At 38.0% G+C, this 25,167-nt stretch overlaps 1 protein-coding gene across 4 annotated transcripts in view; it reads right to left on the minus strand.

Moving 5' to 3' along the window:
• FOXO3 (forkhead box O3) overlaps positions 1-25,167 on the minus strand; it is a 118,893-nt gene that overhangs the window by 63,401 nt on the left and 30,325 nt on the right. The window contains exons 1-2 of one of the 4 annotated variants that reach the window (XM_057737642.1): positions 9,997-10,145; positions 9,490-9,559 (exon numbers count right to left, since the gene is read on the minus strand). The exons of 2 other annotated variants lie outside the window; for them this stretch is intronic. The gene's annotated coding sequence lies outside the window, so the exon portion shown is untranslated. Of the gene's footprint in view, positions 1-9,489; positions 9,809-9,996; positions 10,146-25,167 lie in introns of those variants that run through there. One more of the 4 variants, XM_057737641.1, reaches the window with a different exon arrangement.

The raw sequence follows: 25,167 nt of genomic DNA on the forward strand, positions 1-25,167 counted from the left end.
GAGATTTAAGAGTAAGACACGCCAAATTAAAACTCTTAAGGACCATTAATTACAATCTCATGACTTCAAATACAGCCATACAGCATATGCTTATGTAGGTCTAGTCTTTATTCTTAATCAGAGGTATTAGCTTCTTACTTCAACAGCCTATAGGAGGAATTGTTTCAAAAGTGGGGCAAGCACGGTCCAGCCCATTCATTATTTTAAGTAATTAAACAATACAGATGTGGCTATGAAATTTTTGTTATTCTTGGGCACAAATAAACATATGGCTAGTGAAAAAATGAGATCAGTTTTACAGCTGAGAATATACTATATTCCACTTCCAGTTTCTGAATGTCAAGGCTTGAGAGATAAATCCAAGATTCCAACTGGTAACCAGAATAGGAAAATTATTTTTATTTCATTTGTTTGGTATACTCCAACTGTTAAGAAGTAGGAATAAGGAGAAGTAATGCCTAGCAGAGCACCAAGTGCTCAGTGGGTATTCAATAAATATTACTACAATGACTAAAAGGGGCAATTACTCAAACAATGACTGGCACATTGAAAATTCCAGTATCTCTTCTTTAAATCACAAATGCCCTAAATTAGAAAGTGAAGGTACCATTTCTGTATAGAGGCAGAATGCTTTCTGCCTTGGCCCCACAGTTACTCTAACTCATTTTTTTCTCCCTATAACAGGCTCTGCTCTCAGCAGTTAATGTAGTAGCAGATTCTGGCACAGACACCACATTTATCATGGAATCGGCCATGATGGAGTAACAGCTAGAAAACCAGACAGAATATATGAAACTATTGTTTTCAGACACTGGGCAACAGGCAGCACAGGACTTAATTCCTGAGAAGAGTGAAATAAGTGAGGCAAGCCCTATGACTGCCTGAACTTATTGCCAGGAGAAGGCGGTTTCCAAGCCACAGCACAGAGAAGGGGGATCTCAGAAGACGACAGTCACGTTGAGTTGAGGGGTAGAGATCAGTATTCAGGGAGGCCAAGATGGCTAGATTTGGCAAGGCAGACCTGGGAGGAGGGGGCAGCACACCTGGGAGGAGGGGGCAGCACACCTGGGAGGAGGGGGCGGCACAGAGGTCCCCTAGAGTCAGGCTGAGTTCTGATGTATGTGAGAACAGACTACCTAAAGCTGGGGAGAAAAGCACCATAAAGCAGTTGGTCTAAGAAGTCCCAGAGTTCTACAGGTCTAGGGGATAGTTCATGTTTCCACCAAAAAAAGTGGCAATAATTCATTAATAATACACATGGCATCAGATAAAATCCACAGAAAAGTATCACCTTAGTATTGAAGCTAAATCATCCCTAATCTAACAACTGCTCCGGACCCACCTTAAAAAGCCTAAAAGATGGCTTCAAAATGATACAACTCAGTCCTAGTAACTTAACTGCATGCCAGAACAAAGTCTGGCACTACTTAAAGAAGTATAACCCTGGTGCTACAGTGGTTAAGAATCCACCTGCCAATGCAGGGGACACAGGTTCAATCCCTGGTCCAGGAAGATCCCACATGCCCCGGAGCAACTAAGCCCATGCACCACAACTGCTGAGCCCGCATGCTGCAACTACTGAAGCCCATGCGCCTAGAACCTGTGCTCCGCAACAAGAGAAGCCACTGCAATGAGAAGCCCAAGCACCACAACCAAGAGCAGCCCCGGCTCTCCGCAGCTAGAGAAAGCCCATGCACAGCAACGAAGACCCAACACAGCCAAGAAAATAAATTAATAAATTTAAAATAAAAAAAGAAGAAGTACAACAAAATCTAGCACCCAAACAATATGTGTCTGGTATCCAAGCAAAAATCATCAGGCAGGCAAAGGAAGAAGAAATTATGACCCATAACCAGGACGAAAATCAATCAATAGAAACAGACCCAGAAAAGACAGGAAACGATGGAATTAGAAGACAAGAGCGTTAAACAAGTTATTATACTGGTATAACTTCTTTGGAAAATAGTTTGGCAGTTTCTTAAAAGGTTAAACACAGAGTTACCATATGACCCAGCAATTCCACTCCTAGGCATAATGCTCAAGAGAAATAAAAATATATGTCCACACAAAAGCTCATACACAAGTGTTCTTAGCAGCACTATAAATAATAGTCAAAAAGTAGAAACAATCCAAATGTTCATCAACTGATGAATGAGTGAAATGTAGAATTATCCATGCAATGGAATAGTATTCAGCAATAAAAAGGAATGAAGTACTGATACATGCTATAACACGGATGAACCCTGAAACCATTATGCTAAGTGAAAGAAGACAGTCGTAAAAGACTATATATTCTATGACTTCATTTATATGATGTGTCCTGAATAATTAAATGTACAGAGACAGAATGTAGATTAGTGGTTGACTGGGGAGGAGCAGGACAGAATGGGGAGTGACTGCTAATGGGTATGGAGTTTCTTTGTGGGGTAATGAAAATGTTCCAAAATTAGATTGTGGCTATTATTACACAATTCTGTTTATGTACTAAAATCCATTGATTTATACACTTTCAGTGGATAAATTATATACCAATGTGAATTATGTCTCAACAAAGCTGTTAAAAAGTTGTTATAAATATATTCCATGTAGTAAGAAGTTTGAGCAAAAGGAAGCAGAGAAAGGACAGACAAAAGCAAACAAATCCAGTGGCAATTCCAGTGAAGAAAAATACATTTAAAGTAAAAAGTACACTGGTTGGGATTAATAGCAGATTAGACAGTGCAGAAGATCAGTAAACTTTCAGACGCAACAATACAAACTATTTAAAATGAAGAAGAGAGAGAAAAAAGACTGTAAAGCAAATTAACAGAGCATCAGTGACCTGTGGGACAATATTAAGCTATCGATACATGAAATTGGGGTCAAAAAGAGGAGAGAAGGAAAGAACAGGAAAAATAATTTTAAAATAATGGCTAAATTTTTTAAATTCTGATAAAAACTATAATCCCACAGATCTAAGAAAATTTAACAAACCCTAAATAGAATAAATAAAGGGAAAACCACACAAAGGAACATCATATCAAAAGCAGTAATAAAGAAAAAGTTAAAAACAATATGAGAAAAAAAAACACGTTAAAAAGAATAAAGAAAGAATGAGAGCAAACTGCTTTTCAGAAACTGTTAAGACAGGAGATGATGGAGGAACATCCTTAACAATGGAGGGAGAAAAGCTATCATCCTAGAATTCTACACCTAGTAAAAACGAACATAAGACTTATTCAGACAGAAGCTGAGAGAATTCACTGCCAGCAAAGCTGCACTGTACGAAACGTTAAAAGAAAGTTCAGCAAGCAAAAAGAAAATGACACCATCTAGATGAACATTTGAATTTAAACAAAGGAATGAAGGGCCAAAAATTACCAATACTTGGGTAAATACAAAGAATTTTTTCTCATTTTTAATCCTTATAAAAGATGATGACTATTTAAAGCAAAATAGCAACACTACATTGTGGAGTTTATAACATACACAGAAGTAAAGCAGGACTAAACAGGAAGGGAGAAAAGGCACTTCATTGTTTCAAGGATCTTACACTCTATGTAAAGCAGTGCATTTGAAGATTGACTGTAATCAGTTAAAGATGTAAAAACCCTACAGTAATCGTTATAAAATGTCAAGGAGGTACACTGTATAGCTAAGAAGCCAAGAGTGGAGATAACAGGGATTCACTTCAACAACAACAACTTAGCTCAAAAGAAGGCAGGCAAGAGGGGAAAGGACACAGGACATAAAGGACAAATAGAAAACTAATAACATGGTAGCTTTAAATGCAAACAAGTCACAATTACATTATATGTAATGGTCTTTTTAAAAAAATCTCCAAATAAAAGGCAAAGATTGTCAGATTGGATCAAACAACAGCAACAAAAACAAAAACAAGACCCAACTACAAGTTATCTACATATTTCATATCTACATAGAAACAGGTTAAATGCAAAGACAGAGATAGGTTAAAACTATAAGGAGGGAAAAAAAGATATATCACAGAAACACTAATCAAAAGAAAACTGAAGTAACTGTATTACTACCAGCTCAAAAAATATTGGGAGGTGGGATGAACTGGGAGATTGGGATTGACATATATACACTATTGATACTATGTATAAAAGAGATAACTAATGAGAACCTACTGTATCATACAGGGAACTCTACTCAATGCTCTGTGGTGACCTAAATAGGAAGGAAATCCGAAAAAGAGGGGATATATGTATACGTATAGCTGATTCACTCTGATGTACAGGAGAAACTAACACAACATTGTAAAGCAACTATACGCCAATAAAAACTTTAAAAAATATATTGTGAGGATGAAGAGGAACATTCCATAATAACAAAGGAGTCAACATATCAAAAGGATATAACAACCTTAAATGTTTATTTGCCAGTAACAGAATTTCAAAATACATGAAGCAAAAACAGACCTGAAAAGAGGAGACAAGTCCACAATTACAGCTGGATGTTTCAAAATTTGTTTCACAGTAACTGACAGAACAAGAGGTCACAAAATGAAGTTGACCATCTTGATCTAATTGGCATTTATAGAACACACCACCCAAAACAGCATATAACATTCTTTTCAAGTACACATTAAACATTCAACAAGACAGATTGTATTCTAGGCCATAAAACAACTCTCAATAAATTTTAAGAGGTCTGAAATCATATCAAGTAGTTTCTCTGACCACAAAAGGATTAAGTAAGAAAACAATAGTAGAACAGTATCTGAAAAATCCTCCGGACACTTGGAAATTTAAAAATTCACTTCTAAATAAATATACAGGTCAAAGAAGAAATCACAAGGTAAATTAGAAAATATTTTGAACTGAATGTAAAAACAAACATTGTTGGATATAGCTAAAGCAGCCGTTAGCAGGAAATTTATTATCTTTTAATGTTTGTTATTAGGAAAAAAAGAAAAGTCTCAAATAAATTATCTAAGCTTCCATCTTAAGTTATCAGAAAAAAAGCAAATTAAACCTATAAGCAAAAGGAAATAAATAATAAAAAGCAGAAAGTATGGAACTGAAAACATAAAAGCAACAGAGAAAAATCAGATACCAAGTGCAGATTCTTTAAAAAGACCAATAATATCATATGACTCTGGCCAAACTAATAAAGAAAGAAAGAGAGATAAAGACAAATTATCAACATCAGGAATGAAAATGAAAACACTACAGATTATACATGTATTAAAAGGATGATAAGGGAAAATATAAACACCTTTATGCTCATAAGTTTGACAACTTGGATGAAATGCACAAATTTATGAAACGACACTATCAAAACTCACTCAAGAAAAAAAAGAGAAAAGCCAACAGTAGCAACTCTCTATTAGATAAACTAAATTAATAGTTACAAACCTCACAAAGAAAACTCCAGGCTCTGAAGGGTTAACTGGTGAATTCTACCAAACATTTTAGGAAAAGATAATACAAATTCTACCAGAAAGCAGAAGAAGGAACAATTTCCAACTCATTTTATGAGATTACCATTACCCTAGTACCAAAACCAGACAGACAGTATAAGAAACTTACAGATCAATATCCCTCATGATGACAGACAAAATCCTTAACAAAATTTTAGCAATTTGACTCTAGCAACACAAAAGATAACATATCATGACCAAGTGGGATTTACGCCAGAAAATGCAAGGTTGGTTTAACACTGAAAATCAAACATTTCATCATATTAAAACACTAAAAAAGAAAAACCATATAATATCATCTCAATACATGTGGGAAAAGCATCAGATAAAATTCAATATCCAATCATGATTTTAAAAAACAAAAAAGAAAACACTCAAAAAATTAGGAATAAAAGGAACTTCCTCAATCTGATAAAGGGCAAATATGAAAAGCTTACACCTAACATCATACTTTACAGTGAAAGACTGAATGTTTTCTCTTAAGACTGGCAAGGATCCCTGCTCTCACCACTGCTATTCAAAATGTACTGGGGGGGCTTCCCTAGTGGCGCAGTGGTTAAGAATCCGCCTGCCAATGCAGGGGACTCAGGTTTGCTCCCTGGGCCAGGAATATTCCACATACCACAGAGCAACTAAGCCCAAGCACCACAACTACTGAGCCTGTGCTCTACAGCCCACGAGCCACCACTATTGAAGCCTGTGTGCCTAGAGCCCGTGCTCCGCAACAAGAGAAGCCACCGCAGTGAGAAGCCTGCGCACTGCAGTGAAGTGTAGTCCCTGCTCACAGCAACAAGAGAAAGCCTGTGTGCAGCAACAAAGACCCAACACAGCCAATCAATCAATCAATCAATCAATTTATTAAAAAAATTACTGGGGGTCCTGGCCAGTGAAATAAAGCAAGGAAAAGAAATAAAAGATATAGATAAAGATGAATGAAAGGAAGATACAAAACTTTCCTTATTCACAAATATGATCAAAGTAGGAAACTCAAGAAAATCTACAGAAAAGGTATTAGAACTAATATGTGAGTTTAGCAAAGTTGCAAGAGATAAGGTCAATATACAAAAACCAGCTATATTTCTATATACCAGAAGTGAACAATTGGAGGCTATAATTTTGAAGATATGAAGTACTTAGGGATAAATTTTACAGAATACATGCAAGACCTGTACTCTGAAACATTTAAAATATTGCTGAGAGAAATTAAAGAAGACTAAACCAAGAATAGTCCAAACAATTTTGAAAAAGAACTAAGTTGGAAGACTTACACTATCTTATTTCAAGGCTTATTATAAAGCTAGAGTAATAAAGACAGTATAGTATTGGTATAAGATGTATATACATCAATAAAACAGAAAAAAGAGTCCAGAAATACACTAAGGTGATAAGGTAGCTCAATGGATAAATTAACACTATATTAAAACTAATTCCAAATGGATCAGACTTAAAATTAACAGCTAAAACTATGTAGCTTGTTGAAAAAAACATAGGGGGAGAAAAACCATCATGATTAGACAAAAATTTCTTAGGAAAGAAAAATGTGCAAACTGGACTTGACCAAAATTAAAAACTTGTTCTTCAAAAGACACTGTTAAGAAAATAAGCAAGCAATCCACAGACAGGAAAAAAAATTGCAAATTTTATTTCTGAAAAAAAAAAAAATTTGTATTCAAAATATATAACTCTTATAACTGCATAGTATAAAGAAATATTCCTATGTCTAAAAAAGGTCAAACATTTCAACAGACATGAGCAAAGAAGAAATAAAAATTATAAAAAAACACATGAAAAGATGCTTAACATTACTAATTAAGCAAATACAAATTAAAACTATGGGATATCTACCATTACACACTTAGTACATTCTACTATGGACAAAGTAAAATAACTGACAATTACAAATGATGGAAAGGATGGGGAACAATTATAATTCTCACACTCTGCTGGTTTGGTGGTCTGGCAGTTTCTCATAAAGGTGTATAAGCCATACATAATCCTATTCCCTAGCAATTTACCCCAAATAAATAAAAATGTATCTCAAAAAGACCTGAACATGAATATCCCTAGCAGCTTTATCCATAATAGTAAAAACAAAACAAAAAAACTGGAAACAACCCAAGTGTTCAATGTCCATCTACTGGTAAAATGGATAAAATATTATGCTATATTTATATAATGGAATATTCGTACAATGGAATACTTCTTAGCAATTAAAAGGAATGCACCACTGATAAAAGACAGACAGGACTGAATCTCAAATGCACTATGCTAAGTGAAAGGAGCTAACACAAAATGCTGTATACAGTATGACTCTGTTTATATAAAATTCTAGAAAAGGCAAAAAGCAGCTCATATGTTGCTAGGAGCCAGGAGTAGGGGCAGCGGACTGACTGAAAAGGGGCACGAGGGGACATTTTTGGGGTGATGAAAGTGTTTGAAATGTTTTACATCACGATTGTGATGTTAGCTACACAACTGTACACATTTATTAAAACTCAAATTTTACACTTAAATTGTTAAAGTTTTAATGTATTCAAATTACACAACTCAACATATTTAGTTAATTTTTTCCACAGGTGAATTTCAAAATAAATCACCATAGTTTTGTTTTTTAAAAGAACTTTATTTCAGTGTAAAATTATTCAAATACTTCAAATAGCAGGATTGTAGGAAAAAAATCTTTACCTTCTTTGGGTCACAAGTTGGTGGAGGTGCGGGAGGGGAGTGGCATCAGGGAACAGGAACATAAGTACAAGAAAAATGTGGGGGTTGTTCTCTGAATTGTTCCAACTGCTTTTATATGCCAAATCCCTACCCCATCACTTATATCTACTTGTAAAAGACGCAGAATGGGAATGTATTTCTCTCTTTCAAAAACCAACCCCCCCCCCCCCCCCACTCCGCACACACACCAGTCCTTTATCTATTCTCTTCTCCTCTTTGACTCTGAGCACAAAGGTGAAGAGGCTCGGCCTAAGGCTGAGAGGTCCACTCTCATGACTCTCATTTGCACAGACTTAACACTGAATCCTTCTCTCTTAATTCTACTGCGTTTCTTGTGGTGCAAATTTCCCTGCAGCTAGTTTACTCTGAGTTCCTGATCAGGAGTTCCCAGTTAGAACCTTAGCAGTTTACAAGACTCTTAGATGCAGTCCTTTCATTTTAAAAGTATAAAAAACAATAACAAATTAAAATTAATTAAATAACAAGATTAAATTAATGAATACTAATATAAAGGGGGAAAAAAAAACCAAGGGCTCTCCAATAGAGAAATAGTTTAAAAAACAAATTATAAATCCATCCAAACCTTGTCCTCTTAAAGCAATAATTTAAAACAGTCATTATAATGACCTCAAATGGATAAAAACAAAACACATAAAAAAAAGAACAAAAACTCTCTTAATGTAACTAAGTAAATATTTAATATGCATGTGATCAAATCTGCGAGGAACTCACAGAAATTAAGAGGGGTTATAATAGGTTCCGCCTCCCAACTTTTTTCTTCTCAAAAGTGTACTGTACATATGTATGTATATATTTTTTCCATTTTTTTTTATACATAGTAGTTTGTACCTCTTAACCTCCCCCTCCATCGTATCCCGATACCTCTCTTCACTGGTAACCACTAGTTTGTTCTCTATATCTGTGAGTCTGTTTCCTTTTTGTTATACTCACTAGTTTGTTTTATTTTTGAGACTCCATACATTATATTATACAGTATTTGCCTTTCTCTGTGTGTATTTTTTTTAACCTGAGGTGCAAGTCTCCTGAGCTTAACGAAAGGACTCTAGCCCAGGCAACAAGCATCCCTGTGGTCAATAGTCAAGTCCTGGAGGCATGTACATATGTATGTTGTCATCCCTAAGCTACAACTGAAGGACCTGTGACCACGTGCACCACTAAAGGGGTGTGACATGAAGAAAGAGGTGAGAACAATATTGCTTTCAAATTAAAAGGTTACTTTGTTGGTCCATGTGGCTGACCCCAAAACACAAATACCTCCACCCTAAAAGTGATCCACAGCGTTTTTAGAGACACATAGAGTGAGAAACAAATTCACTTGCCTATCTGATACCTCTGCTTCCGCTCTTAACAAGACCACCTTCAATCTTAATACTCCACGTTTATCGCCACCTTGAAAGAAGTAGACAGGAGAGAGAGTGTTTTGGCTAATGTTAAAACCAAAGAGATCAAGACCCCACGCTTCACAACTCTGCCCGAGGTCACTCAGCTACCAACCAGCTAAACCTGGCCTAGAGCCCAGGCCTGTCAGCACCTGGACAGGTAACACCGGGGTGCTCTCCATGAATGGTGGACACTACCCCCAGTCAGAACAACCAATCCTACCCACTGCCTTCTCCCAAGAACTCCAGGGACCTGTCTTGTCTCTAAGCCCTCACTGAGAAGAAACCTTTTGGAAGTGATGTGATGATTCACAATTCATTTTGGGGGAAAGGCTAAAAATAGTCAGGCTCAGAGATAACCCACTGACTCAGCTTACCAGTTATAAACCATCACTTTACTGAATGTGAATTACAGTAGGCTGACCTCAAAGACATTTAAGAACTAACCTCCAATAACCTCTTCTGCATCATGTCCTCTGGTAATTGTCCATTTGGATTAAGGCAAAATCTTGAGGTCTGGCGAACAAACACTCACAGCTGAAGGAAGAACTCTGGCTACTTCAGTGTTAACAAAAGGAAACACTATACTGCTGAGCATTAACTGCCAAAGCAGCTATCCTGGGGTTGAAACAAATCTGTCCAGGGAATTCAGGGCCAGTTTTCTAACCCTGGGAGGGTAGAAGTAAAGAAAAAATTAAGCTTTTTAGTTTTTTTCACTCTGAGAATAGCATGTTTCTTTTCAAACACTGAAGAACTGACCATTAGCAATGCTAAATCCTATAAAAGTATCAAGGCCAAAGAAGAGCTTTTAAATTGTTTTCTGCTTATAAACACACACTGGAGTGCTTTTCAAATAAACCCAAAGACAGCTAAAAGGGATCCTCAATGGTACGCTCTGTTCAGAACTCCTAGAGTTGGCCAACAGGTAGGATATTTGGTTTCCTGATTTCTGTCAGGGTATTTTTGTTTCTGGATTGTTTTTTTGATAGAGAAACTGCAGAAGCATCAGAAAATGGCTGCCTTTTCTTTTCTTTACCCAAGTTCTGAAAAGTGTTTTGAGTAACTTTCTACTTTGTTTAGATTGTGTTCCTAATCCAGTCCATGTTCCATTTCCCTCTGGGGGAAAAAAGATAATTCCCAGTTAGAATAAGCCTCTTTGGTAGAACTACTTGTAATACCAGAAAATAGGTCTGTGACAGCCAATTCTTAACCATCTTTAAGTAAAGTAGGAGTGTCCATTTATCCAGGAATCAAGTTTTCCAAAAGGCTGAGCTAGAGACTTCACTCAACGGAAGCATTTTAAAGATGATTCTGAGTATAAAACAGACACTTACACTTAAAATAGAGAAACCTGAGGTGATCTGGAGGCCAACTGGGACTATGCATATGAAATTCTACATTACTCCTGATGAATAAAATGAGGGAACCAGGTCAGAATTTCTACATATCTTTCAACTTTGACATTCTATGATCCCAAGGTCCTTGGAAAATAGCAGCAAATAGGATAAACAGTACTGAAAGCCATACCTGCCATCAACTCTCAAACTGCTGCTGTGATGAACCAAGACACTCGTAATGATCAAGATTAGTTCTTCCAGGATAACCCACTGTTAAAAAATACACATTTCAGTGCCTGCCATGTAGTAGGCATCAGTAAACATTTATTGAGTGAATGAATAAATTTCTTCCTTAACATTTGAGGTAAACCATCCAAAGAATTTAATCTGTGAGCCCTTGAAGGATGCTTATATATTACTACATGTCAGGATGGCAGACAAATAAGAAAATGGGGCCTCCCTTGGGCTTTGGAGACTGAGCAGAATTTATCCACAGTCAGCTGGGCGTCTGAATAGAGCAAGACAAACAGGGTTAGAAACACATGTATCTTACAATCCAATCTTCAAGACATAAAACCTTACCAGGATCAGAAAACACAGTATTAGCGAAACAAGTTTCTGATAAAGGAATGCAGGAAATGTTATTCTACAGTATTTCAATTAGTGATTTAAAAAAAAAAGTTTCCTCTTCTAAATATGCCCTTTCAGGTATGAAAGACAAAACATACAAGTTAACACATTAAAAAGTACAGTTCTAAATTCCATGAGTCTCAGAACCAATGACAATACCTTGTCCCTCAATATTCTACTATCTCGGGGGGTTAAATTGTTTTTTAAACATAACGAAACAAAAAGCAAACCAAGCCCACCATGGACACTTGCTGGTTGAACCAGCATTGCCTCTTCAACATACTCCTGTTGGGCTAGTTTTATGAGACCCTCACCCTGACCCCCTGGTGTCACAGTGGGCAACAAAACTGAAAATCACACACAACAGTGGCCAAATAGCCAGCTGTGCAAACCAGCAGGTGCGAACAGTGATCAAAATACACATTTTAACCACTTAAAACATGCAGACTGATCACTAAGCCCCTGGTGAAAGTAGGACTGGCTGGAAAAAGTTTGTTGGCTTCCTGGCTTTCTGAACCTGCCTGTTCACAAGGCTGCTTCCTGGGAAGAAGAAGAAAGTTTTTCATGGGGTTTCCTTAACCACAGCATGGCAGAACTATGCAGACACATCAACTCTGAGAAAAAAATTTCCCCGTTCTCCTTCTGATTTTCGTTCTACCAGTGGCACTGCCACTGTGTGTCAAGAACCCGAGGGGGAGGAATGTCACAACTGCAGAAGCCTGATTACTCTGCAGAAAACACCAGCCTACCAGACAGACGTGCCAACGAACTGCCCTTGGGCAGAGGAGCCAGAGTACAGTCCGTGGTGGTGAACAAAAGGGGTGATGTACTGCGGAATTAGTTTCAGAAAAAATTCCTCATCTCCAGAGTTTCTGAATTTCTAGGCAAGAGCAGCAATTAGTCATTAACTGAGAACATTACTGACGACGAAGAAAGAGGTTCTGATCAGCCTCCTATCACAAACTACACGGAATTCCAGCTCTCAAGCCCTTGATACCAAATTAGTTGTGTTCCCATCTTGCCCTGCCTCTCAAATTTATATTGTTCTGTGTCAGACCAAAGTCGCTTGGACCAAAGTTTGATAAGGCATGAACTGTCTTAATTTACTTGTAATTATTACGTTTAAAAAATCCAAAACATTTTACCAATGACAATCTGCAAAGCAAATTAATTATCTAGTATCACAAGTTCACACTGTAAGATTTAAAAAAAACTTTTTTTCTGGTCTTCTGAGTGATGTGAAAGTACCGCATTTTATGAAATAATTGCATCTTGTGACTTTTCCTTTGAACCTAATTTTCTGTTCTACCTCAACTTCGCACTACATTTCTGGACTCCCCACCTCAGCCATCCTGGCCAGGTCCCTCATTTTATCTAAGCAGGTAATTTAAAAACAAAAACAAAAACAAAGGAAATATCCTGATAGCGCCTGTGCTAAAGCAAAAAAGAAAAACAAATACATGTTCTCTTTCTAGGGTAATTCCAATTATCCCTGAACCATCTGTGAAATTGTGAAATTAAGGTAATTCATTCTGAAATCTCACCCCCCTTTATTTACTAGAAGTGTCATCTTAGGCAAACTTGTAATTGATCTAAGCCTCTGCTTCCCTGTTTGAGAAATGAGTAACTTTCAAGGTGTGTATTAGAAATAGTGTATATAAAGGATCTGATACATTGTGTGTGCTCAAAAAAAGTGGTAGTTAAACAGGATGCTCATAATAAGGTGTGACTGTGAACTTCACTCATCTCAATTAAAAAGTTTATTTTGGCCTAAGCAATAGCTTGAGTTTAAAAATAAAAATGAGGAAAGACAGGAGGCCATGCCCTTGTAAAACCGCGTGAAGAACATCTGCAAAACAGAAGCACTTGGCTTTAAACACCCCTTTTTCTCTTCTCATTGGGCCGTTCCAATCCCCAGGTGAGCCACCCCACAACGAAACGGGAGAAGTCTCAAATCACCACCCGTCCAGGACATTCAGATGTAGCACATGAGGGTCTCTCCATGGAGATGAACCAGAGCTACCACAACTCTCCAGATGCTATAAAGGAAAACAACAACAACAAAACCAAACCAAACAGCAAAGACGCAGCAAACGAAAAAACCAACCTTCAAAAACTTTGGGAAACCTGAAATATTCAAGCTGGCTGTTCTCTTCTGCTGAATTCACACGCTGTTGTTCAACTTCACTTCAAGCACAGACCCTAAAACTGTAACACTTATTTGTTGCTCAAACGCAATAATGAACAGTGAATGTGAACTGAATATTCCCTGTTCACAAATAGGTCAATGTCAAACATGATGTGCTAATAAATCATGTGAAATCACCACATTCCAATACAGTTTTAGAAGAGAACTATTCACTCACTTCAGGCAAAGGCATGATGCTGTTAAATGTTATCCAAATCCAAAAAGAATAAAAAATATGTCAGGAAGTTCTTCCACATACTCATCTCAAGGTATAACAATCCACAAAAATTTAACCTGCCACTGAAGAGGTCAAAGGAACTCCGTGATTTTCACCTCATTTATTCACCAAGAAATGTACTGTTCAGTTCCTCTTATTACATCCCCATAATTCCAGAGTTTCATAATAAAAGCTTTCCTGAAATATCTATATAATAAATCTTTGTTTAAAAGGTGAGTTTTTCTCTCCTCTAGTACCTTCTGACCTCCTCAATAAACTAATTTTGCATGATGCTGAATCGTCTCCTACTAACCACTTAGATTAGAATCAAACATCATCATTTTAGTCAAAATGGTCTGAGAGTGATTCTGCTGTTTGCATTTGATCAAATGCAAATCATATTCTTTCAGGGTAGTATAAGTCACCATTCCTAGTCAATTTCACAGTCAAAGATTCTTCTAGGAGTTCTCAGACCTACAGATATTTTCATGATCATTATAACAATACTTCTTTTTAACATAAAAAATTGTCTATAATGTACCATGTAGAGAAAAATTTTAATTTCAAAAATAGAACTAAACCCCGAGCTTCAATTAAGTTGATAGATTCCAGAGCCCTTCTACTGCCACGAAGGAAAATGATGACACAACTCAGTTTGGGAATGGCTGTACCCTATCCAAAACTCCCCCAGGGATCACCCCTCTCTCCCCCATTAAGCATAGCCCCCTTTCTGCATTTTCAGGTTATATATATCTAGAGATAAGAATGACCAACTTGTAAAATAGAGAGCCAGTGGGAAGTTGTTGTATAACAAAGGGAGTTCAACTCGAGGATGGAAGATGCCTTAGAGAACTGGGATGGGGCGGGTGGGGGGGGAGTCAAGGGAGGGAGGGAATACGGGGATATGTGTATAAAAACAGATGATTGAACTTGGTGTACCCCCAAAAAAATAATAAATAAATAAATAAAATTTTTTTAAAAATGACCAACTTGATGTTCAATACTATATTTTCTTTCCTAGGCCAAAATGCATGTGAATGTTCTAGATACTTAATTTTAAGATCACCAAAGCTGTAAGAATCATGACATGGGGGGGAGGGGGGGATGACAAGAAAAGAGAAAGTTTTCTTTATCATCCCTGAAGAAGTGAATAGTTTTCATGGAAGACACTTTACTTGATCTACTCATTTTGCTACACTTATTAATAGTCTCCAGCTACGAACCTATATAAGGTATTTAAATGGAAAAATGAATAAGAACTTCTTATAACTTTAAAAAGAGAAATGCCAGATTCTGCCAGCATCCCTGTAAGAGTGATTTGCCATTCTAAAACAATTTTTATTTAAATCGGTCTGATTCATCTTAAATATGGTACCACAGGTAAAGAAGAAAACAAATAACTATAGATCTTGAAACACAAAAAAGAAAAAAAGTGTTACATTGGAAGGCACGTCAGTTTGCCATATTCCAACCAGAAAGTAATTTTCAAACCAAAGATGTCATTTATCTCAATAAAGCAGAAATATATTTCCTGGATTTTAGTAGATATATTTCTTAACCTTATCTTATTCCTCGAAAATCACTGCCTAGTCACACTGAGAGAAACACTAAAACACTTCAGCATAAGAATGAGAAAGAAAAGCACCTCACCACAGTATATACTTAACAGTTCCATTAAAAGTCTATACTTAAATCTCATCTCACCTCTAAGAGCTTCAAAGGGGCATAACACATAGACACACACACATACCCCTATATTGTTTAAATTAATAAGCTTTTATAAAAAGTGATTCACATCTCAAAGGTTTCTCTTTTTTTAAGGTCCTGTCTAGTTCTTCTGGGTGAATATGAGGTACAATAGAAGAGAACATACAGAAACAGGTGGACTCAGAGTGATTTCTTATAGTTCTTTGTACCCATCTTACACCAAGTCTTCTGAGGCTTTACAAAACCACTTTAGCAGACTCCCAAACCTCATACAAAACAAGATCTTGGTGGTATCTCTGTTATTCTAAGAGATTTTCTTAGGCAATTGGGACTGGAAAACCAATAGTCAAGCTATGAGTTTATGCTGCTACCAGGGTGAGGTAGAAATCTACAAAGACTTTTTTTTAAAGTTATAATGCTCCATGCTGGCAAGGGCATGAGAAATGGCCACTGCTAGTTGGAGTCAAGCAGATTTTTATGAAAGAAAAAAAAAAGGAGATGCCAGGGAAAAAGGCAAAGCTTTAAAATTATGCATCGTCTGAGGCATCATTTCCACTTTTAGAAATAAAAGGAGATATGCATAAAGACTTACCTATAACTCTAAAGGATACTTGCACCCCAGTGTTAACAGCAGCATTATTTACAGCTGCCAAGATATGGAAATAACCTAAGTGTCCATGAACAGATGAATGGATAAAGAAGATGTGGTATATATACACAATGGACTATTACTCAGCCATAAAAAAGAATGAAATTTTGCCATTTGCCACAACATGGATGGATTTGGAGGGCATAAGGCACTAAGCGAAAACGTACAGTGAAAAACAATGTCATGCAATGAAATATTATGCCATCATTAAAATGAAGACATTGGATGTTTAGCCCAGAAAAATGAAAATTTATGTTCACAGAAAAACCTGTACACAAATGTTCATTGCAGCTTTATTCAAAATAGCCCCAAACTGGAAATAGCCCAAATATCTAATCTGCTGGATAGATAAAATGTGATATATCCAAACAATGGAATACTATTCAGCAATAAACAGCAACAAACTATTGCCATGTGTAACAACTTGGATGAATCCCCAGGGTATTAGGCTGAATGGAAAAAGCCAGTTCCAAAAGGTCACACTATATAATTCTTATATACACTTATATACATTCTTAATATACATTCTTGAAATGAGTAAATTATAAAAAGGGAGAACGGATGAGTGGCTGCCAGGGGTCAGGGTGGAGGCGATAAAAGGAGGTGGGTATGGCTATAAAAGGCAACAGGAGGAATCCTTGTGATAGAAATGTTCTAGAGCTTGACTGTATCAACGTCACTACCTTGGTTGTGCGCACTATGGTTTTGCAGATATTACCATTTGGGGAATCTGCGAATGGTACATGGGATCTCTCTGTATTATTTCTTACAATTGCATGGGAGCCTACAATTATCTCAAAGTAAGATTTTAATTTTTTAATTGAAGTCATTAACAACTGTTAATGACATGGAAAAGTATCCATAACTCTACCCCCCCTTTATGAAAATTCACCAAGACATCGAACCACAAAGTTCCTGAGTCTTACCAGAAAAACCAGGTTTTAAGGCCATAGGTATAATACGTAACAACAGCCAACCAAACAATCAGAAAATAAGCACAATAAAATGTTAACGATAAATGGCAGAATTACAGGCGATTTTTATTTTCTTCATTTTTGCAATCTGTAGCTTTCACATTTTCTTCAAGGAACACATATATTTTAATAATGAAAGAAAATAAACTTTTAAAGGCTTACATCTTTGCAGCACCAATTCGTGTTAAGGTAATCCTCCCAGGTAACACAATAAGGTTTTGTCAGTAGTCTCTTAAAATGAATGGCTTAAAAAAAACTGTAACTATGTATGGTGATGGATGTTAACTAAATTTATTGTGGTAATACTTCAAAATGATATACATATATCAAGTAATTATGTTGTACACCTGAAACTAATACAATGTTATATGTCCACTATATCTCAATAAGAAAGAAATAAAAATAAATAAAGCAAGTAAGTAAATGGCTTACCTCTCAGAAGTCTTAAAAGACAGAAATATCTAGAGGCAAGTACCTCAACATTTTGCCCAGAGAGCTGGTACAGCCAGGTGGGTCTTTTAGGAAAGAACCAGCTACCCAACATCTTCTTGCTAGAATGTGGCTACATTCTGGAAGGAAACTTGAAATGGGACCATTCACATCCACAGTCAAGAATAAATGGGGTGGAAAGAAGAGGACAGAACCTGTCTGAAGAAATGGGATACCCCTTAATAGAAACAACTGTACGGTGGATGTGGAGTGGGTTTGCTCTTTAGACACTGATTCTAAAGCATTTCTAAGTTTGTAAATCAATTTTAATGGACTAAAGTTTGTTGGGTTTTTTTTTTTCTTCAAAAAGGGTGGGAGAAGGGTTTTACAAAACAACCCACTGAAATACAGTCAAAAATACACTAAACTTGGGAAAGCCTTCTGTGACAGCTCATCAAGCGAAAAGATCAGAAGCATCATTGCAGAAACACAAAATTCCCATCAAGTTCCAGGGCAAGGTACATATTGTGTAAAAGATCATTATGCGAAGCATTGTGAAAAATCTTAAAATATTTATGCTGCTTCCTAAATGAAATAGTAAACACCATCCAAATAAGGGAAAATAATTGTATTCAAAACATAAATCCACACACTAGTTGTGATAAGTACACATACACATACACACACACTTCCAGGCATAGCTGAGAGCATACAGATATACAGAAATTAGATATGTGGGGGTCCTAAAATAAGCAATAAAGTTGCTTCCTAACAGGATCATACTTTTTATATAAAACTGCCCTGTTTAAAAGAAAATTCCCATTTTAAAAGGTTATGTTTTTAAAGAACATACCCAAACCTTCAGAAGGGCGATTTACTTACTAACTGGAATAATAACCAGGTAAAAGGAAGATGGAGGATAGGGAATAAAAAACAACCTGCCCTCGCAAAGTTATTCTGATCTAGGAATATGCTAACAGGTCTCATTCAATTTTCTAATAAACTCAGCTTACATTTCAAGCTCCTCATATAATAGTCAGTAATCTTCCTATTAATCACATCCAAAAAGAAAAGGGAGAGAAAAAGAATATGTACAGATGAGACTTTGAAAAACCTCTCCCCAGCAACAGTGAAAAGCCAAGAGTAAAAGAGAAGTAGAGGTTCATGTGTGGAGAGAGAGGGCCCTTGCCCTAGGTTGGAGGTTTCCAACCACCACGTTGCAATAAAAGGAAAAGAGACTATCAACCATCTTCATCTTGCTATATAAATCTGGTTGGCATTCCTGGAAACCTAAATCTGGTTGGCATTCCTGGAAACCATTTGTCTGCCAAACCAATTTCATGAATGAGAGCCTTCCCAGAACATATTCAGAATTCCTTCCGTAAACTTCTGTTTCCAGGAGGGTGAATTTCCAGTAAGTCAATCGCGGAATGTGTAACACTCCTCCCCCACCCCACCTCCAAATCTGGATAGCCCCAAACCTTTTGGAATTACGCTTCTGACTCATGTTGTACTTGACAACTTTGCTCAAGAAACAGCTCTAGATTTTTCCTTCTGTTTCCCAGCAGGCCCAGCACAAACAGTTGATTCAGAGCAATGGGTCAAGCGTGTCTCAGTGGCTCTTTTTTGCACATCCTGCTTGTGGTGGCCTCAGTTCAGTTTATCACTCAGCAGCTGCTTGGTAATCCCCTACGAGTGTCCGTATCAACAGAGCTGGGGAGCAAGGAGTCAGCAGAATCCAGCCGATCCCTTCCTCCTCTGGGGCTGAGGTGATGCAAGTGAAGATGAGGAAACCACTGAAGAACACAAGTCTAGGGCAAAAAGACTGCTTCCAACTAAGAGAAGTAAGGGGTGGGAGGTCCTTCAGTAAACTGGGGGAGACAGAAGAAAGGAGGATCCAGAGGAAGGCAAGAATTAAAGCAGAGAGAACCCACAATACTGCATTATTATGGACTGCATGGGAACCAGATCCTTAAAGGACAACGCAAGCCTCACCAAACAACTGGGAACCTCAAAACTCCATACAAGGAATTATGTTTCTATTTTTTATTAAGCTTTTTCTTTCTTGCTTTAGTTTGAAGGTTTGTAAATTCTAGCTTAGAATTTATGGGTTTAGAAGTTATTTAACAAATACGGCTGACTAGAAGTAGTTTCAGCAAAGGAAAAATCACTAACTTAAAAAAAAAAGCATGATTCTAATTTTAGTACCTCTTTAGTACTGTAGTAGGTGTCATGTGACAGACTCTGTGATACATCTCAAGAGCTGGGCAGACCTAAGTGCTTATTAAAAATTAGGAGAAACCTGAAGTTTGTTCTCAAAATAGCTCTCCAGCTACCACACATGGTATGGCTGGACTCAGCCACATACAGGTCTACAATATGAGCCACCAAAGCCTATTAATACTGCAGGATATCTGTGCTGAAAAAGAAATCCTTGAAACATATTAAAATGTGGGGTACCTAAGCTGGAGACTGACAACAATGCACAGCAGAATCAAAGCACCCCTGCCTGCCCCGTACTGCTGGCTTAAATGTAGCCCATGGAATCCATATCTCACGTAATCATTAACCAGAATGGTATGAGCACCACAAGGCAGCACGGAGATGTCCTGAGCCCATTAAACACAGCACAATCTTTTTTTTTTTTTTTAATAAGACAGCAGTTTCTCTTAAGTGAGCATCCTCACAGCTGAAAAGAAGAATGCCTTTTACACTCAGAGTCACACACAATTTTTTTCTACCGAAGCATATTACCTAGTCTCAACCTGATGGGGTCTACAGCTAATGAGTCACATCATTTCTGATAGCTCAACTGGACACTCTCAGGTCTGCTCTCCCTTTCTCAACAAGCCATGGTAGGAACTCACACAACCTCTGGGCTATGTGCCTCTCAATACAGTCCAATGGCTTCACCCACATTCTAGCACGTCCCCTTCGGGCCACGTGAAGACACAACTGCATGGCCTAGTTATGTTCTCACTTAACTGCTGCCACCTCCACAATAACATTTTCTCTCTAAACTTTTGGGATTTTCTCTGCTTACTGCGGTTCAGGATATGTCCACATCTCAGACTCTAAAAAAGTTAGAAAGGACACATTTACCTAGTCCAGTATTTCACTTCCCAACGTGTGTTCTGCTGATAACTGTATTCTGCAGAAAGTACCCCTTGGACCTAAAACTGTCTGGAGGTTCTTTACTGCAGGACTCCTCAGGGACTTCAACCTGCTGATATACATCTTGAAGACCCTAAAAGGGTGACACTGAATTAAGTATTTTCCAAACTCATCTAACTACAAATCTTTAAAAAAATAAAATGTGTGATTAGGTCAGGATTCTAGATTCTCCCAAACACCCTATAATTTTGACTCTGGATAGGTGCACAGTGACCTCCTCTTTCCCCTGAATGGCCCTGTTCAGTGCTCCTATCTTAGATTTCCATTTCCTGCTTAAACTTCCCCACCCCCCTTCACAAACATTTTGCTTCCCTGCTTACAAAACATACTTGAGATATTCACTATTCATCAACCCATAACTCTTCAAGTAATCTGGACATGGTTTTTTTCCTATATCTCCAAGTCCACATTCTTACTTTTACTAATATATTTTTTTAAATTAGAGTATTAACCAGAAGTCCATAGATGGGATTTAGAGCATTCATAAGCCCCTGAAATTATATGCAAATCACATGCAAAATATCTTATGTAACCACCTGTTTCTGCAGATAGGCAGTACAACTTTCCCAAAGGGGTCCATTAATAACACATAAATAATAGCAAAACATGGTTATTAGAAAATGTTTTAAATGCTATGGAATAATGGAATGGAAAGGAGACATGAAGAAAATAAAGCATTTGACATTTATGGTAAAATAATACTGACAGATTATAAGTTTGGGGAGCATTCTAAAAAGGGAATATTGTAGGGAAAAAAAGAACAAAAAGGTACGTTTAAACAAAAAGGACAGGAAGAAGGAACCAGGATCTAGGCAGAGTCTGACAGAATGACAGAGAACCAGGCTGCCAGCATTAAAATATTTATTTTAGAGAATTCCCTGGTGGTCCAGTGGTTAGGACTTGGCACTTTCACTGCTATGACCTGGGTTCCTGCCCTGGTCAGGGAACTAAAATCCTGCAAGCCTCACAACATGGCCAAAAAATAAATAAATAAAATGAAATGAAATATTTATTTTACTGGAATCTTGAAATATCCTATACTCGACCCTGCATTTTGCATTAATGCAAAATCAATTTCCAACAGAGCTATGAAGCTTATCACTAACAAGCTAAAGCTATCTTATCACAATGAGATAAAATGGCAGCTTGCCATGATAACACCAGCAAGGCACTCATCAAAACGTGGTCTTACAGAGGTTGTTATGGTTTCGTGTCTGCACAAACCTCCCTTAGACAGCAATTACTATAAACACAAAAGCAGGTTTGGGGGACTTCCCTGGTGGCGCAGTGGTTAAGAATCCGCCTGCCAGTGTAGGGGACTCGGGTTTGATCCCTGGTCCAGGAAGATCCCACATGCCACGGAGCAACTAAGCCCGCGAGCCACAACTACTGAGCCTGTGTGCTGCAACTACTGAAGCCTGCGCACCTAGAGCCCACACTCTGCAACAAGTGAAGCACGCACTGAGAAGCCTGAGCACAGCAACAAAGAGTAGCCCCCGCTCGCTCGCCACAACTAGAGAAAGCCCGAGTGCAGCAACGAAGGCCCAACGCAGCCAATAAATTAATTTTTTTAATTTAAAAATAAAATGCTTAAAAAAAAAAAGTAGGTTTTATCCCAAAGTCCTAGGAATGGCAGACACAAGAAGGTAGATTCTATGAAGTTTCTGCTCTCATTATGCTTTTCTGTCCTAGAGTAAATAATCATCCTTCAAACTCGCCCTCCCCTCTAGAAAGACATGTTTCTAAGACAGAGAAAACATCAAACAATGAAAGGGCAAAAGCATCGCCCGTACTCAATAGCTTTTGTTGAGTTTTTTAATAACAAAAACTTATGCTGTATCTCATACAAAACAATGACAATGTTTGGGAAGTAAATTCAATATAATAAGTGCCTAAGTTTTTCTACATCATTAGTTAAATTCAGCTCAAGTTGAAGAGTTAAAGAGGTGACAGCTATAATGAAAAGTATATATTTTCACTCTATTTCCTTCATAAGAACTATTTCCAGTATTCCTGAAAACTCAATTTGCATCCCATAGCACTACCTCAAAACACTATATGCTCACACCTCTCATACACTCAGCAAAAATTAGCAGCAGGCTTTTGACCTCAACAACTTGTGGCTTGACAAGGGTTTGCAAAACCCAGCTGCTTGGGGCTGAGGAGAGTGGGAACGATGGAAGTCACGCCTCTTAAAAAAAAAATCTCTCGAGAACAAATTAAAATACCAAGAAGATAAACTGAACTCTTAGTTCTTGCTAGTGTTGTTTGGGGAACCACCATGAAAATACTTTGGATCACAAACACTACAGACCACTAACCTATATTCTGAAATGGTTTCTCCAAGCACAGAAAGGAAGGGAGAGCTGCTCAGGTGAAGCCTGTTCTTATCTCGCAGCACAAGGGAGGCAGGAGGCGGTTTGGAAAGAGCTGGGTCTCTGCCAGAGTCAACTAAGTCAGATTTGGGGACAAGGCCTGGCTGTGCTGACCTACCTCCACTCAGTCACTGTAACAGGACAGCTAGGCCCTGAGGCTCGAAGGGGCTCGAAGGGGCACGGAAGACCGGGGCCACCACCAGGGATGACGCAGAGCCCAGGTCTGCCATCTCTATTCTTAGAGTCTGGAGCAGGAGTACAGAAATGCAGGGCCAGGCTCAGGGAAGAGGCGCCAGGAGAGGGGCGCAAGCGCACAGAGGGAAACGGGGCTGAGGACCCTTACCTTACACAAACCCCAGGAACCCGGCCTGCACTGCGGGGCCAGGAGGCCGGTTCACACCTTGAGTCTATTAATAAGAAGCCAAAACCCCAGTAAATCACCTGGAGTTTCCTTTATTTGGCTTCTAAACCATAGGGGCCTAAAATAAACTTAAGATTTTCTAACAACCCTCCTGAGAAGGGAAGGAAGAGAAAGGGGACTCTCCTTCTCTAAAGTTTCACAAACTTCACCTGCTTTCATTTTGTAAACAAATATACAGCTCAAACCAATCTAAAAATCTCAAGTGGCCCATTTCCCTCCCCACCCCCTAACTTGAAATTAATTTGCCAACATCTTTTTGGGGAGGGAAAAACCAGAAAGAGGGAAGAACATCGGCACACAGCTCTGTGCTCGCTCTCCACTCTGCTCTAGAAAGCCTGTTAACAAAAACACAACACAAGCACACAACCAAAAGATGTCCAAGAGAGATACACAACAAAGGAAAAAAAATATTTGCTTCTCCCTCCCCTACCCCCAATTACTAGCCCTCCTCTGGCACAGTTACCCTTCCAACACAACCTTTTCTCACTCTTTCGAGCTCATCTATTTAAAACCAGTAAGATCTAAAATATCTGCACAACCTATTTCACAATCAACATCTTTTGATAAACTAGGAAATAAAAGAACATCTTGTTACTATAATGCGTAATCCTCCCTTCTAAGAAAAAACACTTGAACCCAATCCAGCTAACATGGTCCATTAAGAACAAGCTCGTTCTTTCTTAGAGCCGAACTTTGATTACACATGGAGGACCTGAACTTTAGAAACAAACACTCAACAATATTCCCGATACCCAGATGTTCAAATTACCCACGAAATTATACCTTCCTAAGCACACATCCAATTCCGTGGACACACTAGAAAAATACCCTCTCTAATTTCTAATGGGACTGAGATTGAGATTAAAGACTGAAGAGCAATGAAAACTCTGAGAGCCATCCTCCACTAAGATCCTGCTTGCCAGGTGGTGCGGGGACACACACACACACACACACACACACACACACACACACACGCTTCTCAGAGACTCTGAAACCACAACAAATGTGCAACCCTAGGCCCCAGCTGTAGCAGACAAATGCCAGAAACAAAAATTCATGACATCTTTTAGTATTCACAGAGAAGGTTAGACAGGCGTGAGGGACCACGGCACAACTATCTAAGGACATAGACCCTCTTCCAACACACAAACACTCGTGCTTCCACCACACCTCCTTTCCAGAAAACCACAAATGCTTACATGGCCTCCTACTTGAAAAATAATTTCAGGTGAATTGAAAATACATTCTTGCTGATGATACTAACAAGGACTGTAAGTTCCACAAAGGAAAGAATTCCTAAAGCTCAAATCACAAAAAAGAGTAGGAAAGCAGAAGAGATAGGCAGCCTCTTGAGTAGTCATGAACACAGGAGTAACTGAAGAAATGTGAAAGCAAAGGGCCAGGCTTACAGTGCTGAAAAATGGCCAAAATGCACAATTTGTTCTTCGAGCTACACAGATTCCAATCATAGCCTTTCTAAACTTTTTATTTTTACATCAACTTTATTGACATATAAT

Source organism: Hippopotamus amphibius, chromosome 6 (genome assembly GCF_030028045.1).
Source record: "Hippopotamus amphibius kiboko isolate mHipAmp2 chromosome 6, mHipAmp2.hap2, whole genome shotgun sequence".
Lineage (NCBI taxonomy): Eukaryota > Metazoa > Chordata > Mammalia > Artiodactyla > Hippopotamidae > Hippopotamus > Hippopotamus amphibius.